The following is a 16,560-nucleotide window of genomic DNA, read 5'->3' on the forward strand; positions in this document are numbered from 1 at the left end:
CGAAATATCATGGGTTGGGTTCCTCCTTGGGTCATTGCCCCACTCCCAACAAACAGCATGTAAATCGGTTGAGTGGTATTTTCTTAATCCTGCTAACTAACTAAAATAAATGCAGACAAAACCAAAACCTCTTTACTGTACAATGTGTTCGGTTGTCCGTCCGTCCCATTCTCGTCAATGCGATATCTCAAGGACGCCCTGAGGGAGTTTCTTTAAATTTGGTACAAGCATTCACTTGGAGTCAAGGATGACCTGATTAGAGTTTGATGGTCAAAGGTCCCTCTGACCTCACAAAACCAATTTTGGCCTCTTGACCGTGATATCTCAGGAACACGTCAAGGGAATTCTTTCGAATTGGGCATTGATTTCAGTGGTCAAAGGTAAAGTTCACAGTGACCTTATATGAATCTGATAAACAAATTTATGTAGATGGAAACTGCACTGGTTGGCAGAGGCATACAACAGCGTTGCATTATTTCTTTAACTGAATGATGCAGTTTGTTATTTGTTGCTTTTTAACAGATTATATTTACCTTTGCTGGCTGTTCATCAGCTGTATATGTTTGTGGAGTCACTCGTTCTTTCTCCCTGCAGGTATATGGTTTGCTGTTTGGCTTTGTTCACTACACTTCAGGTTCCATATGTGCACTCAGTACACAGCTGCTAACAGTTTTTCATACTTTACATTTTACTTTTTTCTAAATACATCTTAAATACATTTTTAGTAGTTTGTCCTTACTCTTGTTGAGGGTTAAGGGCAGATGATGTCACACCTTGTTTAAGCCCTATGAGACAAAAAGTGATTTGTGAATATTGGCTATACAAATAAACTTTATTTGATTGATGGATTGATCTTTAGTTTAAGAAGTCACATGTGGTCCACTCCTCTGTTCTCCTGGTTCTGATACACTCGGCTGGATAATACGTGGTGTTTTGTGGCCCAGTTGGTAAAGTGAAAAGAAATGTTTGGATAAATATAAATATTTTAGCTGGAATCGTTCCTCTTAGGCTCCTACCAATACGTTTCACTTGCTGACTGTTGCTGGCAGTGAGTAGAGCAGTGATAGGATACGTGCTCAGGATCACATCTGTGGGCTGGAGGCAGCAGCAGATCAGGTACTCCAGTCCGGATGGTTTATGGTGATGAAGTACCTCTCACCTGTAACTGCACACAGATTAGGCTGAGTGCACTGACACACTCAAAAAGGCACATTATTAGTCTGGAGAGAGACTCCAGTGAGTTTCAGAAAGTTGCGAACCAAGGCATAAAACTGCAGCTTCTGTTGTAGATTCCTTTGTTCAGGCTCCCTCTGATGAAGCTGTTTAGATGTTTTTACAATTAAACTGGGACCAATCAAATCTAATTTAATTAAAGTGGATGCCTCAAAAGAAACAAACATTTACCTTGTGTGCTGAGAATATGTCTTCTTTTGCAAATCTGACTTTTGAACAGCAGAAATGATGCAGATGTGATGTAGAAAACAGCAAAGATAACTGAAGATGAAGTACGAAAAACTGAAGACAGACCAAAAGTATGTTCCAGAGAAGCCCAACAGTTCCCACAATGAGCGATCACTTCAATTGCACACATCAGTCCCCTAAATATGCTTGATTTTTTTCATCAATCCATAACAATATTTAGAGGGTTCTTCTGTGACCCTACATCCTTCCACCAACATGCATTGTGATCTGTACTATAGTTTTTGTTTAATCTTGCTTACAAACAAACAAACAAACAGGGGTGAAAACATAAAACATGTCAAATGTCCACCAGTGAGTTGACAAATATAATTAGTGGAATGACCCTTTCAATGCAAAATGTTGTCATGAGATGCAGATCCTCTTTAATCCACCAGAGGTCAGTGTGAGCTAACTCCTGCAGCCAGCACCAGTCTGTCAGCAGTCAGCATGCCGGGAGACAATAATCAGAAAGTTAGAAAGATCTCTCAACTCAGCCCCTGGCTGCAGAAAACACCGTAGGAATAATACAGTGATACATGTACAGTGATACATTAACATTTGTCAACTCAGTTTGAAGTGAAACTCAAAGATTTGACAATGTAATCTGCTCGTTTGTCTGCGTTATCAGTAAAGTCAATCTCATAACCAGGTCCTTATTTCATGGCCCAGCACACACACACACACACACACACACACAATATATACAGGGGGAATACAGGGGGATAGAATTCCACAGTCTAGGATTAGATCATCAGCTTTAATCCAGGTGATGTGACAGGACATGCATGAGCACACACACACACACACACAATGACCCATTTGACTCCCTGTTTCCATAAATTTCAAATATTATCTTCAAATATTCATACACTTTAACATATATGAAACTTCTTTGCCAACCCTTCGTGCATGTCACTGTGACACACTAAACTCAATTTCAGAGCTTTGATCTGCATCTCATGGTGTGAGGTCATTTGAATTATTTAGTCTTTTCAGAAAGTTTCGCTGGTCCAATATAGTTCAATATCCACAGATTTCGTCGCGTAGTTCCAGCAAAACCTGTTGACAGACTATGTCTGCAGTTTATTCAACACTAAATGGAGGAAGTGTTTGGTGAAGTATTCCTTTAAATGTATTTGCATTTTATCAAGTTCTTCCTCTTCTTTTTCTCCTGCAGTTTTATGTATGATCCTCCTGAAATGGAAGCACCTCTCTGATCAATCACACCTCAAGGGACAATCTACACAGACTTAAGTAGAGAAAGAAAGAAAGAAAGAAAGAAAGAAAGAAAGAAAGAAAGAAAGAAAGAAAGAAAGAAAGAAAGAAAGGAAGAAAGGAAGGAAGGAAGGAAGGAAGGAAGGAAGGAAGGAAGGAAGGAAGGAAGGAAGGAAGGAAGGAAGGAAGGAAGGAAGGAAGGAAGGAAGAGATAGTGAGAGGAAGGAAGGGAGGACATTTGTGCTCACACTGATCCATATAACCTCCCAGCTGACCAATAACAGGCAGCCTCCCTGATGACCTCACAGCCCCTCCCTTGTGTTCAGTGATGCAGATGATCCATGCTCTGGTTGATCTGCTCACCCCCTCCCCCAACATACCTCCATTGTCCTCACACAGTCCTTGGTGGCGTGGGGGAGGGGAGAGTGGTAGGGAGGTGAGGAGGGGGAGGGGAGAGGCGGTGGGGTGGGGGGTGTTAGGTCAGGAGGAGAGCAGGAGGCGCAGTCCTTGCCAACACACACACACACACACACACACACACACACACACACACACACACACACACACACACACACACACACACACACATATACTGAGGAGGGTATAAAATGGATCCATAACCTGCAGTGACATCAGTGTTTGTGATGATGTCATACTGTCTCCCAACACACAGCTCCATCATCAACAAAGACTGGACGACACACTTCAGTCATGTTGACTGAAAAAGTGAAAAGCTGAGACTGATGGAGAGGCTGCTTCTCTTCCTGCAGATGTGTTTGAGTCGGTCACATCGATAACGGTGACATCACTGACAGTTGTGGTCAGAGACTATGCCGCACAAAGCAAAGCTGCACTTGTGAGGTCAGTATCTCTGAAGCATAACTCCATCTCAACTAGAGTAGACAAACACTAGGATAAATCCCTGACTCTTAACCTTAACCTAATAAACTGTATTCTACTCTGAACCTTAAACTGTTGAATAGAGTCTGGACTTTCTCTGCAGGGTCACATGAACAACGCAACAGTAGCAGCTCTGCACAGACGCATTCACAACAACACAAAAATCTGCCGAGCTTTCAGATCAAGGTAGAAAACAGGACATAACGTATACATGCTGCTGTGGAGATCATGTTTTGTCACATCGGCTCATTCGGACATTTGTGTTCTCACTTCCAGACCCTGAAGCAGCTTCACTGCTCATTCACACCAGAGGGTCGCAAGTTTCCCAAGTTTTGAGGTTCATGTGCTTTGAACGCGAAATGTGAAAATAACATGGAATTTGTAAACAAAACTATAATTTTCACTGTAAGAGCTATGTAGAGCTGAACAGTCGGGGAACTGATACATTTTTCCAACACCACATAAAGGTACAATTAAACCCAACTGTTAGCTTTCAAACAGTCCTCTGAAGAAGAGGGGGACACCAGGCCAGTTCATGGTTTCTGCTTGTCCTGGACATAAATGTGCTTATGTTCATAATAAAATCAAGGTTATACGTACAAGGACACGTTCACACCTGCACAGTAGGACAGATGAGAAGTGACGGGTGGGGAGTAAAGAATATATGCAAAAAGTGTTTACTCATCTGGAACATTCACAGCAGCAAAGACGTTGCTCTGCTTCCCAGTGTTTTTCATTTAAAAACACAGACGGTACTTCCAATGAAGACTGCTCACACATTTCTACTGTGGACACTGAAAACTCCTCTTTTGAGCTGGACTCCGAACCCAAATTTAACTCACGTCTCATCCATTTTGTACATGAGAAGCTGAATTTAGACAGGCAATGTTCCTGGGTACTAAAAGGTTCACAACACTGTTCCTGCTGTGATGACAGACTGTTTTTCTGGCTGAGAAAAATAACCTGCACACTACATAATAAACCTGACCGGACTCCTGGTGGCTTTTAAATGCTAATATATTGGATAAGGTTTAAATTGTGGTTCCTTCATCTAACACACACAAACACACACACACACACACACACACACACACACACACAGCTGCACACAGCCACACACAGCAAGTGCTTGTGATAAGTGCTGACCCATCAATTCATGGCAATCGGGTCTTCTATCTTTCTTCTGGACTTTTTGAACAGCCTGTTGGAATTGGTGCCACTATGTTATGTAGGAATACAGACAAGTGTTACAGATACAGTCAGGAGATAGAGCGTGTTGTCCCCTAACCAGAAGGTCGGGGGTTTGATCCCTGGCTCCTCCAGTCTGCATTCCGATGTGTCCTTGGACAAGATACTGATATTGGTCCGTATAGAAGCGCTGTATGAATGTGTGTGTGGATGGGTGAATGTGTTTGCCCTTTAAAGCACTTTCACTGGTTGATGAGACTGTGCATATAAATACAACTAGTCCATTTGACATTAGGGAATATAGTATCTTGAGTATAGTATCTCTGCGTGGCGGACTGCAGGTGATCAGTGAGCCTGGTAGGTTTACAGGTAGTTAGGGTTAAACTCAGTTCATATGTAAAGACAGGGAAATCCTCAGAGTACAGACTGATGTCATATTGGTAGCATGGACTATCTCCCTCTTCCAGTGTATTAGTCACAAGTTGTCTTTCTCTTAAATCATAAAAATCGAATCGTCCACAAAGCAGCTAATAAGACTTAGTAAAATATATATCTAAGGTATCACAGTTACATCCCCATTATGTCTCATGCAAAGGACACAGAACAAAACATAAAGAGGGTCCCAGTCACTGCATCATCTCGTGGTGGCCCTACCAACTGGCCTGTTACGGAGAGATCCAGTCCCAACAAGACTCTGAATTAAATAGCTTTGAAGAAATGTATAAATATCAGACCTTAACTGTTGAAGCCTTAATGATAAATGATTCGATTCTTTAGCATAATATGGATGTGACTGCTTTATGTAAAACATGGATAAAACACAAGTTTTCTTACCATTAATAAAGCTTCTCCACCTGAGTATACTAATATCTATGTTGCTCAGGTCGCTAAACTAGACAAACTATACTCCAATCAGCTCATGTATTAAAACCATCTCCATCAGGTCTAAATGGTTTTGTCCAGGAAAACAGACTTTTTATTCTTTCTGATGAGATTTAAAATAGCTTGTGATGTCATCATTTATCCAAATAAGGCCTGTGATCCTCCACTCACTTTGTGTGTGAACCCTCTGGCTGCAGTCGTAACCAATGTCCTGTGAGATACTTCCTTCTGATCTGACTGGCATTACTGCCTCTTTTGTGATGTCAGGTCGGTTCCTTATTAAATGTGAAGTGATGCTTGCCTGACCTCATAATGTTGGTGCTGATGTATTTATCACTCACCAAAGAGGTCTATTAACTTTACGGCTCTTGGGGAGTGACTGCTGGTGTTGCTGGCTCCTTTCCCTGAAGAGACGGGCCCGGTGGATGATTGTACCAGTGACTTAGACATTACAAGTAGACGACACGTTACGTTCTCCTAAACAAATCTGAAACTTTACTGAAGCTGTATGCTACTGTCTTTTAACTGCTCACACTTTACAACAGTGTGTTTTAAGGGGAGTATATGTAGCTTGATAAGCCCTATGAGACAAATTGTGAGTTGTGAATATGGGCCATGTATTGATTGATTGATGGAAATAGAAACAGCCTGTTGATGAGAGAGGGCAGAGCAGAACCATCAGACTAGTTCGACCTTCTACAGTAACTCAGATAACCTCTCTTCACAACTGGGGTGAGCAAAAGAATGTGCAACAGATCCAGCCTTCAGGCGAAGTCTGCAGTCTGCAGGGTACTTCCCTCCAGGAGAACTTTCCTGCTCACATCCCACTCCCCGGCTCTGGTGACGCTTTAAAACTCATCTTTTCTCCTCAACTTTCAATTAGTTGTTTTTTATTTGATTGCTTAATGGGTTTAGAGTTCCATGAATCTATTGAAGTCTGTGTTTAAAGTTCAGTCTGTGTGGTTCTGCCGACATGATCCCTGTAAACGTTTTGAAAACTATTGCATCTCTATAACCCCTTCTTTTGTTTGTGGTCCCTAATGGGTAAGAGTGTCCAGGGGCTGTTTTCATGAAGCTTCTCAGTAGACAGTGTCACTTCTGCTGATGACATTTTTAGAACATACATTTTTGAATAAAGAATTTACCCTTTCGAACTGCTAATAATTCAGATCACTCAAAAAGAATCTCAGCCATTAAATGTAGGGTTGGTTGGAGAAACGCCCGTCGCAGGACTGTAATCAACAACATTTAATTTGGTCCAAATGAAATAATTGCCTTGTGTCCCATCCTGTCACTAACCACATCTCTCCGCTCCACATCCTTCCTGAACATGTTCTGCATATTCTCCTTATCTATAATGTGACCGTCCTGAGAGTCTTCTTCCTAAGCATCTATTGCTCCTCACAGACGGATCTCTCCTCTGTTGGTCCTCCTGAGTGTTCCTCCTTTCTTTGCCCTGTTAAAGGGTTTTTCATAGGGACTCTTTCCTCATCTGACTGAAGGTGTTGTAATGCTGTACAGACTGTAAAGCCCCCTGAGGCACATCAGTGATTTGTGATATCGCTTTATATACTGTACAGCAGTGGACTAATCAAGTCAAGTGTCATCTTATATGTGTGGAGCAGCACAATAATAAAAACTGCTTCTCTTTGCAGGGAACAGGATGCAGCCATGATGGAGTTTAAGTCACATTCAATGATTAGCTCTTTTGTGATTTATATTCAAACTCTTCTGATAGAAGTATATGTAGAGATCTACTGTATACATCCAGCTGTCCATCCCTCCATCCATCTGTCTGTCCACTCATCTATCTATCATCCCTGTCCCAGTCAGCCAATCGATACCTGATGTCAGGATGAGGTAAGTGATGACTTCAGAGTCATTAAGCGATATGATAGGCTTACATAGTCCCATCAGCAGCTACCTCTGGAAATGGATGGACCAAGGCACCGGGGTCGTATTTCACTGGACACACACACACACACACACACACACACACACACACACACACACACACACACACACACACACACACACAGATACAGTGAGGATCTCGTATCTCCTGCCATAGAAATTGATTTTTCCCCTGCAGACCACACAGGGCTGATTCATATCTCCACTGATTTAGAAGAGATGAACTGAAAGGGATGAAACGAGATCAGGCCCAGGAATGAATTAAAAATGAATCAAATAAATCTGTTCAACACACACACATAGAAACAATTACACATTCATGTATATAAGACAGTCACCTGCGTCTTCACGAGCTTTGAATCGGAAATTAATTATTATACGTGCGACTTCAGGGAGCTGTGGCAAAAACTGTGGTAATGTAGCAGATGACAGGAGAGCACTCAGCCGTCTCTGCTGTTAACTGATTTGGCCGCTCATCTTACCAGAGTGTTACTGGAAATTCTCAGCTGAGGAGAATCAGGACAGAAAACTCATAAAGTGGATGAAATGAGACTCGGAGCAGGACAAGAGGCCTGTTGTTTGAAATACAAGCCCTCATCTCCATACTTCCACATCATACTGTGGGAACATCACATTTCACATTACACTGACATCCACACATTTAATGAGGCTTTTCTCCACATTAATAAGCTACTGGAGCTTAAAGGGCCATACCACATTTTTCTTTTGGGTTGTAGCCTGTTTACCACAAAGTAAGCAGTGTCACTTCAAGGATTACAATGTTTGTATGTTTATAACACTGCAAAACCTAAAATGACCAATTTTGTTTACTGCTCAAATATTAAAGTTAGGGTTGTTCATCGTGGAAAAGTGAGCGAGAGCAGGATACACAAAAAGGCAACTGACACATCCCACCCTCTCCCATTAGCCCTCTTGTCACAGCTACGCCCACATGAACACACATTGCCTGACAACTGCTTGAAGCCGGCTTTTTATTATTTATTTATGGCTATTAATGGCCTTCGGGACGTGAAGAAGATCTCAACAAGCAAGATTAAAAGTGTTTTAGAAACAACTTACCAATCCTACCTTTACCTCAACTAAGATCTATCGCCCAATCACAACATGCATTATCTCAAGACACTTTACGAGGTTAGGTTGAGACATGACAATATTATAAAGAAACCCCAAAATTTACCACAATGAGCAATCACAATGTTTATACAGTACAGTAAAAATTGGTTTCGCTTCCCACTAGTGGGACATGGGTATGTCTCCCTCGAGGTGGGGTCCTCTACCAGAGCTCTGGGAGCTTGAGGCTTCTGTGCAGTATCGTAGCTGCTCTTCGGACTGAGCTCTTCTGGGCAGAGGCTTCAGATGTTGTTCCTGGGATCTGCTGGACCCACTCTACCTGTTTGGGGGTCACAGCCCCTAATGCTCCTACATCAAGGGGATCGGTTCTGGCTGTTATGTTGTATGATATGTAGACTCTGTACCCCTTTGCTGAATTTCAGTGCAAGACTTCTTGCTTCCTGCCCTCCCATGTATATATGTATATCTTCAACTGAAACACTGCTCATTCACTTTAAATGCGGCGATGTCATGCATAGCTGAATTGCATTGTGGTTCTGTTGCTTCAATTAGCTTGAGAAGCCAAATCATCTGGATCGCCCCCTTGTGGTTGGCTGCAGTAAATGTCATAAACAAGGCCTCTTCCATGTTAGTAGATGGGACATGGGTCAAACTATGGAAGGCTGCGGTCAAGCTAGATAGGCGACATCAGATCCTTGATGCAAGACTGCTTGCCTTGCATGTCCTGACGACACGCCACTGGGTTGAATGAATGCCATTATTTTGTGTGTGTGTGTGTGTGTGTGTGTGTGTTTGCAGTTGATGCACTGGCTCACAGTATCACATTTCTACCATTTGTCTCCCCTGCAAACAGAGAGAGAGAGAGAGAGAGAGAGAGAGAGAGAGAGAGAGAGAGAGAGAGAGAGAGAGATAGAGAGAGTGAGAGACTGAAACCCCAGAGCAAACAGGGGGACATCTGTACGTCTCCATCTCTCCTCCTCCTCCCTTCTCTTCTCTGTCCTCCCTCTTTCATTCTCCAATCCTTTGCCCTCACAACCCCTCCGTCCTCCTCCTCTCTGCTCCTCCTGCTCCTCCTGCTCCTCCTGCTCCTCCTGCTCCTCCTGCTCCTCCTGCCCCTCCTGCTCCATGCTCCCTTCACTTCTGTCTCCTCCCTTTTTATCATATCCTCCCCTCTCTCTGTGTCACTCTCTGGGGGCTATCAATCACAGTGGCTGTGACGGTGGCCGGGCTGTAGGTGGTCATGCCAACGGCAGATGGCTCTTTATCGCTGGAGCCTTGGCCTCTCCATGACAACCGCAGAGAGCAGGAAGTGACACATCCAGCCGAGTGGAGAGAGATTCATCTGGACAGGAGACACGCATGCACCCGCGCACGCACACACACACACACACACACACACACACACACACACACACACACACACACACACACACACACACAGAGTAACACACATGAAAGGGTGAGGTACAGATGGATATCGACAGAGCTTCCAGTGTACGTCTATTGAAGTTTATTTGGTTGCATATAATCCTATCATAAATCCACAGTAATGGTTTTCAGTGTTCATTCACCTCGTCTATTGTGTTTTTTCTCATTTTAAAACATTTGACTACTTAAGTGTTTAGATTTATACATAAACCTAAACCTACATATTCAAATGATCAGTCTCGCCTTTATTTTAAACCAAAAGCTTTGAGAAATACAGATTTGATCTTATCATTGTAGTTAGTTTGGACTCCAATTTCAGCCTCTCTACACCCATGCTACTGGGTGAAATGGGATTAGGAAGGTGGAGCTAGAGTGAATTTAAACAAAAGGTTAGCGACCACTGGTTTAATCCTTCACAGTGTGTTGTAATTTAACAGTGTGTTATATTATCCACTGGGAAAATGTAATTAAAACTGCAGGTAGACTGGTAGGAGTTACATAATTTCCCTCTGAAATCCAGCACTTTCTTCTTCAATACAATACTTGAGTAAATGTTCTTTTCACCACTGGTATCATATCATATTAAATCACATTAGTTAATAGTTAGTAGAGACAATTATTTTTCCACTTTGAAAGCAGACCAGGAGGAGGCTCGGTGTCTATTAGATGTTTATAACTTTTGCTTAGTTAGGTTACAGTTATTGATTCTTTACATCATATTTTCTACCTCTGGCACCTGATGGCTGAACCATCAGTGTGTGGATGGGCTGTATGAGAGGGAGGTGCTATGTATAGCAGGCACATGCACAGATAGACCCCTAGTGGTGCTCAAGCACCAGCCCTTTTGCCCTGGATGAGAAAAGTGCCCTTCTGCTGGAGCCCAATTTTTTCTTCTTTCATCAATATTTAAGAATAAAAATTACTCTCTCTGTCATCAATTCCCCCCCAATGTGTTTTGATATCTGACGGGGCATTTATTTGAGTTCTTGTGAGAATTTCGCCCCGACATGCTCCGCTGGCCCCTCCCTCCTCCTCCTCCTCTTCCTCCTCATGCAGCGCTGAGCGCCAAACGCTGCAGCCACTTCTCCTCTGACCCGCAGCCTCAGACAAACAGGTAATGACGCTGTGTGTGCAATCCCCCGACTTTGTTTGGTGATACATGAACCACAACATTAGCGCCGCTGAAAACATTACGTCGCAACTGGTCCGACTTTTCCTTAAAAATTAAACCAACAAAAAACTGAAATCCGTGATTTCAGAGCCTTTCCAGCTGTTTACTGCCGTTTGTCATGTTTAATGAAGAGAGAGAGGGAGAGAGATACAGACAGACAGACAGACAGGCAGCTACGCAGACAGGCAGGTAGGCAGACAGACAGGCAGAGAATTTAAAGGCAGTTTTACTATTCTACAAATTAAGTTCACTAGTTTTGTTTCATTTAAAATCGTAATTATTGAAATGAAAGGTAGGTCTTAAGTTGAGCTACATGACAGTCTGGTGAGTTATATTGTGGTATATTATTAGTGTTGTACTGCTTATACTTCAACTCTGTCAGAAAACAGTAAACAAAAATGTGTGTGTACTGTGTTGTCAGCTTTATAGAGATTATGTAAGTCACTCTTGATTATTATGCACAACATTTATTTATCTCATTTACAAAATTTGCAGCATAATGCCAAGAAAAGACAGACTCCAAAAGCAGAAGGATAGGTAACTGCAGCAAGCAGCTCAGGGTAGCATCTCTATTTTATATTTGATCAGGCCATCAACAAGTAAAACAAATGAGTGAGAATGAGTACGTTTTTATTTATTTATTATTATTATTTTTAATTTCATAAACAATTTTGGCGATGGGTGCCCTTTTTTTTTGGTTTGAGCACCTGCCCCCCAAAATGTCTGTGCACGTGCCTGATGTATAGATTCACTGTTTAAACTCTTCTTTGTGAGCAGACACTTGGGCGGCTGTGGCTGAGGGGTAGAGTGGTCGTCCTCCAACCTTAAGGTCGGCGGTTTGATCCCCAGTCTGACCCATCTGCATGCCGAAGTGTCCTTGGGCAAGATGCTGAACCCTGAATAGCCCCCCATAGAATAACAAAGTGCTGCGATTAGATGCACTGTAAGAATGTGTGTGTGAATGGGTGAATGTAAAACTGTCCTGTAAAGCGCTTTGAGTGGTCATCAAGACTAGAAAAGCGCTATATAAATACAAAGCCATTTACCATTTACAGTTAGTAAATAGAAAACTTTCTTAAATGTCAGTTATGTGACATATCCCCTTAATGTGATAGTACACAAGACATACGTATTCTAATGAAATATATATTGAACTTTTGTTACATTGCAATTGATGACATTGATCTTTCTTTGATGTTGTTTTATTACCCAGCCATATGAAGACAGGTTTTCAGTTAGTGTAAGGTTAGGTTCAGCTCAAGGTTAGGATAAGGTTAATGATTAAGGTTAAGTCTCCAGGAAATAAATGTGTCCATCATGTCCCTCTGAAGTCATGAAGACAAGACTAGTCTGTTTTTAATTGGGGGCACAGAGAAATAAGATCATATAGGTTTTTGCTGCACACATTATTCTTAGTTTTATTACTATTGCACTAGTATAAGTGCATTTAATACTGCACCTCCATGCAGTTCTCTAACAAGAGACAGAGTAGAAAACTGAATGGTCAAAATAGAAGCAGGAGAGGCCCAGATGGTCACTAATGTAGGTCAAGCTCCGTTCTACAATTTCCATAAAGAAACTCCATGATGTCTTTCATAGGATGGTTCTGCTTCCAGATTTCTGAAATGGCTGCTGGACTATCCATTAAAACCATTAAACCACTGTTTATACACATATACATTTACAGTGTTCATATTTTGTATCTATTATAGTTCTTTGTGTTTATATCGTTTTACTTATTTATTACCTTAACTGAGTGTTTATTTCACTTTTCCCTTTTCGCTGCTATAACATGGTAAATGTCCCTATAGTAGGACAAATAAAAAATGATCTTATCTAATCCATCTTATTTTATCATATCTAAGTATCTGTATGTATAGGCTGTAGTTCTCCTTGTGATTTCTAAACAGAGTTCCATGTTAAATCAGTGGCTTGCCCCTTTAATGTGATTCTTCTGATCTAGATCTTGACATGGGCCTTTGCAGATCTTCATTGTCATCACCATCATGTACAGTTTGTTCAACAATAAGACTGGATAATTACTAATCTGGGCAAATCCATGACAAGTGATCTGGCAGAGCCCAGCCTGGCAACACAGTGAACAGTGATGTGGATTCAGACAGAGCCGCGATGCCCGCAGAGATCCCTCAGAAACAAAGCCAGGCTTTGTCCCAACATATCACAGTGTAACATGGCTCTGCTCGGTGGCTCAGCGTATAGAATCCACACTCTCAGATCACAGGTGTCTATTTAGTGAACACGGATAAGACTCAAACTCTCTGATCTCCTGCTTGAAAACGCGCTTGTATGTTTCTATGTTGAAATTAGTTCTGAACATGTAGAATCCTCCTATGTCCTATCCTATATAAAATGCCATTTCTACTGAATGTATATATTATTTGTATTAATGAACTGACATATATAATCTGTATATTTCTACATTTTTGCAATGACCTTGAGTAAACAAGTAGAAATCTGGGAAATAAGACCATTTTTTTCTAAATTCCTGGAAGGAGAAATGAGGGTAGAAGACAGGACGGCATGCTGGGTATGTGGTTCAGTTTGTGTGTGTGTGTGAGTCTGTGTGTGAGTCTGTGTGTGTGTGCATGTGGTGTGGTGCGGCTGGTGGATTTCACGTCCCACTTCCTCCAGCAAAGCGATTAGGCCAGACGTCTGTCACACACACACAAACACACACTCACACACAAACACAGACACACACAGACACACACACACACACACACACACAGACACACACTCGACCTCTCTCTACTGTCTGCTGTAGTAAACACACACACACATGTTTGTATTAAGCTGTATGTGGGGACATTCTATTGATTTCCATTGAGTCCAGGCTGCCAGTGACTCTTAAAGGTGCAGTATACAGTACACAGTAAGTGTGGTCACCTTTTTACAATATTAACACCGAGACATTAGTCTGATAACAAACTATACCCTAACTTAACAGACCATAATAGGCATTGTAGTATATATGGTTTCACATCAGTACTCATGTTGATGCTGTTATGGTGCCTTCAACTGAGGCTACGTCCACATTAGTCAGCTTTACTTTATTTATCTTTTTTTGTTTAAGGCATATTCACTACTATGACTCTTCTGCAAACACTGCCGGTTCAATTAAAGATTGAAAACTCCAGGTACGGACGGGGATGTGATTGAATCTCTAACCCTTACCTTCAGTTGAACAAGTCTCGCCATTGCCACTTTGGTCCAGACGATATCTCAACAACACTTGGAGGAATTACCCAGATATTTTGTACATTCCTGGTCCCCAGAGTGTGAATCCTAAAGTCTGGTGATCCTCTGACTTCTCAACTAGCATCACAATCTGGACAAAGTTGTAATGCTCTCACTAATGTTCATCATCAGAGATAATTAATGTTATGTGCAGGGGTGAACATGATAAATGATGTGCCTCTTTAAAATGACTGCCACACACAGCTTCTGCGTCCTAATAGACCAAACTGACTCCTCCATTTTGAATGATTGTCCAAGTGTGTGTATAAACATTCACTGTGGTGGTTCTGTCAAATCCGAAATTCGACTCTTTCACAGGGCTGTAGTGCTCATGTCATGAAGGCTCCATTGACACTCCGCATTCTTCATCATGACGAAGATGAGTTAGTGTCTGGAATGAGTGTGTGCTGTATAAGGGAGCAGTGAGTGAGTGGCTGATAGATCTCGGACACAGCTCATGTGTTCAGCAGGTGGGAATAACGTCACAGGAGTCCATATGACCTGAACCAACCAATGACATGACGGCAAGCATCTGATTGGCTCCCCTGCCTCCAGCACCAAAGCATGCAGTGTTTCACTTGTCAAGCACCAAGATGGATGGTGTGAGTTTGTGTTGACTCTGTGACTCTGTTGTTGTGAGATCGGTGTGAGCAGTGTGTGTTACTGCTGTTTTCCCATATTCTGGACAGATTTGTTCATTCTACAGAGTTCAACGCAACTCTATATATGAAGCTTTCTGAAAACTAACAGCGTCTACAAACATAATACACACATTTTCCACTATGTGTTTCAATGCAACACACTGGATACGGGGACCGAGAAAAGATCAGCCAAAATCTCACACATATTGTCTACTCTGTACAGCCCCACTGACACACACACGCGCACACGCGCACACACACACACACACACACACACACACACACACACACACACACACACACACACACACACACACACACACACACACACACACACACACACTCAATGGGGTTTGGCTGTCAGTTTGTGTTTTGTCAGCAGCTCCAGTGGGAGAGGCAATTTTTGACAGTTGGCTGGAGTGGCGCACACACACACACACACACAGAGCGAGAGAGAGAGAGAGAGGCAATTTCCTGTTTTCTTATTTCACCTCCATCTGACCTCTCATACTGTTATATGACCACAACATCCATATTTAACCAAACACTTTGGTTTATTCATACCTATCTGCTCACACTGACGGTGTCTACGGTGTCAAACACACAACTGCTCCTTCATGTCCCTGTCATCCTGTGTTTTTTTTGGGGACAGCACCAAATGTTTGAACGGTTCAAACCCCTCACTGCCCCCACACCAGCGGTTCAGTGATATTTGCAGCTTCATTTCCTCAGTCAAGTGGTGACGACAGTTTGATACAAGCGACTGAAACAGGCTTCACAACGACCATGGCTATTTTGTGTGTTTCTAGAACTGCTGATCTACTGGAAGTTTCACACACAACAGTCTCAGGAGGTCAGAGAAATATATGAATACTCAGGTGTTCAGGTGTTTCTAATAAAGCACTCCTGTACAGTACAAGATGTGTTGATATCTTTTTTTCCCCTGATTGTGGTATGTTTTAGAACAGGAATAATTGATTTTACATTTTGTAATACTTAAAGAAAACAGTGCTCACACTAAAATAATCATTGCTTGTGCTTAAATATCCTGCTGTCCAGCTTTACTTTTAACGGAAACAGCTGAGAAGAACAAAGATAAGGGGAAGATCAGATATTGTACAAATATGTGCTTCCTTCCTGTCTCACATATTATTTATAGTGCATTCAATCAATGCAACAAATATACAAGTTTTATCTCATGAGATGTCGTGTCTTTAACATGGAAGAGGAAGATTTGAAATACACTCCACCTCTTTATTTTGTTTACCTCCTAGCATGTAAAACAAACAGTCTAGTTTCACAGCTTTGTGTCAATCATGCAGAACCATTTATCACCAGAGCTACCGAACATCCTGCCTAGCCTTCACCTCCAGGACTGATTTTGTTTCAGATGGACTGAACAAACTTTGC

Source organism: Limanda limanda, chromosome 13, assembly GCF_963576545.1.
Source record: "Limanda limanda chromosome 13, fLimLim1.1, whole genome shotgun sequence".
Classification (NCBI taxonomy): Eukaryota; Metazoa; Chordata; class Actinopteri; order Pleuronectiformes; family Pleuronectidae; genus Limanda; species Limanda limanda.